Raw genomic sequence first — 3,756 nt, 5'->3', positions numbered from 1 at the left:
TCAGCCCTGCTAGCTAGCCTGCCTGCTAACGCTAGCTGACCAGTCAGCCCTGCTAGCTAGCCTGCCTGCTGACGCTATCTGACCAGTCAGCCCTGCTAGCTAGCCTGCCTGCTAACGCTATCTGACCAGTCAGCCCTGCTAGCTAGCCTGCCTGCTAATGCTATCTGACCAGTCAGCCCTGCTAGCTAGCCTGCCTGCTAACGCTATCTGACCAGTCAGCCCTGCTAGCTAGCCTGCCTGCTAACGCTATCTGACCAGTCAGCCCTGCTAGCTAGCCTGCCTGCTAACGCTATCTGACCAGTGCCTGCGCCCGCTGACGCTATCTGACCAGTCAGCCCTGCTAGCTAGCCTGCCAGCTGACGCTATCTGACCAGTCAGCCCTGCTAGCTAGCCTGCCCGCTGACGCTATCTGACCAGTCAGCCCTGCTAGCTAGCCTGCCTGCTGACGCTATCTGACCAGTCAGCCCTGCTAGCTGAAACAACAAGCTGCTTATGCTTGGGACTAGCCTGCCCGCTGACGCTATCTGACCAGTCAGCCCTGCTGACCGGCTGAAACAACAAGCTGTTTTGCTGGGACTAGCCTGCCAGCTGACGCTATCTGACCAGTCAGCCCTGCTAGCTAGCCTGCCCGCTGACGCTATCTGACCAGTCAGCCCTGCTAGCTAGCCTGCCTGCTGACGTCATCTGACCAGTCAACCCTGCTAGCTGAAACAACAAGCTGTGTTGTTGGGACTAGCCTGCCTGCTGACGCTATCTGACCAGTCAACCCTGCTAGCTGAAACAACAAGCTGTGTTGTTGGGACTAGCCTGCCTGCTGACGCTATCTGAAACAACAAGCTGTTGTGGGACTAGCCTGCTCGCTAACCTAGCTGAAACAACAAGCTGTGTTGTTGGGACTAGCCTGCCTGCTGACGCTAGCTGAAACAACAAGCTGTGTTGTTGGGACTAGCCTGCCCGCTGACGCTATCTGACCAGTCAGCCCTGCTAGCTGAAACAACAAGCTGTAGCTACATGACGTCAATATGAACTGAACAGCCTCTGTAACAGAGTGGACTGGCCAGATCCATTGATAAACAGGTCTAAACAGGGCCAGCTGGAGTTACAGCATTTAGTTGTTGATAGTATCTGCAATGCAAGCATTTACATCTTAAAAATGGACTTTGGTTTGTTGCTGACTGATTAGAAAGTTGAAAATATAAATGTAGATACTGAATTGACGCAGACTGACCAGAAAGTGAATCGACGAGACTGACCTACTGTAGATATGGTTTTGCTTCAAACAACTATTTTGCCTCTTTCATTTTATTTTATTTAACAGCAAGTCATCACCCCCAAACAAAACAAAATAGAATTGGCTAACATACAGATCTGGCTAGGCCAAAAACATGACACGAGGAACTACGCTGTTGTCCTCATGCTGGTTACCTAGCACTAACTCTTCAGTCTAACTACTGTGATCTTCCTGCCAAAAGACAAACAAGTTAGTGAGCAAAAAACACAAAATATAAGAATGCCCTTGTTCTTCTTTTGCAGTTAAATGGTTGTTCTAAGGCTGTTGAAGGTAGATGTTTAATGTGTACATGAGGCTATAGATGTTTAGCTAAAGGCTGTTGAAGGTAGATGTTTAGCTAAAAGGCTGTTGAAAGTGGATGTTGAGCTAAAGGCTGCTGATGGTAGCTGTTTAGCTAAAGATGCTATTGAGTTATGTAGTTAGAGGTTTGACTGGAGGCCTGTCCTTGGTTGGTGGCGTTGAGAGCCTCTATCAGGTTGTGGTCTGGGTCTCTGTTAGAGAGACATGTGATGGTAATCTAACAGCGCCACTCTCCCACTGGACCCTCCTCTATCTCCACACCACACGCCTGCAGGTGACATGATGGACAGTCCACCTGGGACTTTCAGGATATGGCAGAACAGCATCCTACTAGAAGATGTGCATGTCCATCCATATACAGCAGTGGAGGACTGGAACCATGGTGAGATAACTTTGGGAGGTGTAGCGTGGCTGTGTGTGTGTGTGTGTCACCTGTAGGTGTGTAGCTACAGCAGCCAGGGGTGGGGAGTGGTGAGACAGAGGTCAGCTGATCCTGAGGTGGGTCTCAAAGCCTTGGGTTCAAACTCCTGACCCACCTGGTGCAGGTTCAACTTCTGCTTCCCAAAACACAGCGCCTACGGTTACCCTGGGGTAAAGAAGAAGAGAGACTGGTCAATGCTACCATCTGCTGGGGTATAATAAGAGACTGGTCAAGGCTACCATCTGCTGGGGTTTAATAAGAGAGACTGGTCAAGGCTACCATCTGCTGGGGTTTAATAAGAGACTGGTCAAGGTTACCATCTGCTGGGGTTTAATAAGAGAGACTGGTCAAGGCTACCATCTGCTGGGGTTTAATAAGAGAGACTGGTCAATGCTACCATCTGCTGGGGTTTTAATAAGAGAGACTGGTCAAGGCTACCATCTGCTGGGGTTTTAATAAGAGAGACTGGTCAAGGCTACCATCTGCTGGGGTTTTAATAAGAGAGACTGGTCAAGGCTACCATCTTCTGGGGTTTTAATAGAGAGACTGGTCAAGGCTACCATCTGTCTGGGTTTAATAAGAGGAGACTGTTCAATGCTACCATCTGCTGGGGTGCCACGTGGTTACACAGTCCAGTTGGAGTGTCATCTGGTTGTTGCTGACCTTGATGGTTATTTAACTTGATATTGTGAAGCGACCACAGGGCAGAACCAATGCAGCGATTCAAATGACACCATTTATCCAAAGTGGAATAAGTCAACAGTCTCAGTAAAAGTGAGTCAATGAGCTCATGTTAGTTATGCAGTCTGTGTTCAGACACTCAGAATGTACCTTAAAGGTGATGACCTCCATGCCCAGGACAAGGAGTAGAAGGTGCAGGTGTCTGGAACCTCTTCACGGTCAACACGAGGTGGTCCAGGTGACTCACCACCTGTACAGGCCAGACTATCTTTACATCTCACCAACGACACCATAGATGCTTACAACCACCAGCCCACAGGACTGGGGCTGTAGCTGGGACAACATGGCCAGAGACAGATGGGTGAATGTAAGTGTGCAAAAACAATCATGCATGTAAAGAAATATTCACATGAACGTGTAGACAGCGTCCCTACGTGGTCAAATGAAGTACTACTATGATAAATTCGGCAAAAAGCTGGGGTTAACTGTATTCGGGTAATTACGGTAAATCGGTTAACTGTAGCGGTGTCGTTTCTTAAAGTTAGCACAATTCGATATGAATTACACATTCTAAACTAAAGTTAGTAGCGTTAATAATACAGAAGTTGTACTGTAGACGACTACACATGCCCTCGTTAATAAAAGTGTCTTTAAGACAAGGCACTATTCTGTAGCTCCGTTTTAGAACAGGTGACATTCGTTTTATTCTACAGGTCTTACCTGGTAAATCCCTTGAAAACGCCCCAAGTGACAACCTAACGTCCGGAGCGCCATCTGTTCCTTTGATGGAGTTGAAAAGAAATGGATGACATTCACCCTTCACTTCCTTCGTATTGCCTTGACCATAATACCGTAATTGCTAGAGTTTTTTGTCTACCACATAATTTTATTTAGCCTTTATTTAACCAGGGAAGTCAGTTAAGAACAAAAACTTATTTTACAATTATGGCCAACTCCGGCCAAATCCTCCCCTAACCCGTGCGACGCTGGGCCAATTTATGCGCCGCCACTATGGGACTCCCGATCATGGCCGGTTGTGATACAGCCCGGAATCGAACCAGTG

At 47.9% G+C, this 3,756-nt stretch overlaps 1 pseudogene; it reads right to left on the bottom strand.

Moving 5' to 3' along the window:
* Positions 1-1,694: 1,694 nt before the first annotated feature.
* Positions 1,695-3,505, bottom strand: LOC135566555 (glyoxalase domain-containing protein 5-like; annotated as a pseudogene).
* Positions 3,506-3,756: the final 251 nt, after the last annotated feature.

The sequence above is a fragment of the Oncorhynchus nerka genome, unplaced genomic scaffold (assembly GCF_034236695.1).
Source record: "Oncorhynchus nerka isolate Pitt River unplaced genomic scaffold, Oner_Uvic_2.0 unplaced_scaffold_4211, whole genome shotgun sequence".
NCBI classification, from domain to species: Eukaryota; Metazoa; Chordata; class Actinopteri; order Salmoniformes; family Salmonidae; genus Oncorhynchus; species Oncorhynchus nerka.
This window is presented reverse-complemented; position numbering and strand designations above follow the sequence as displayed.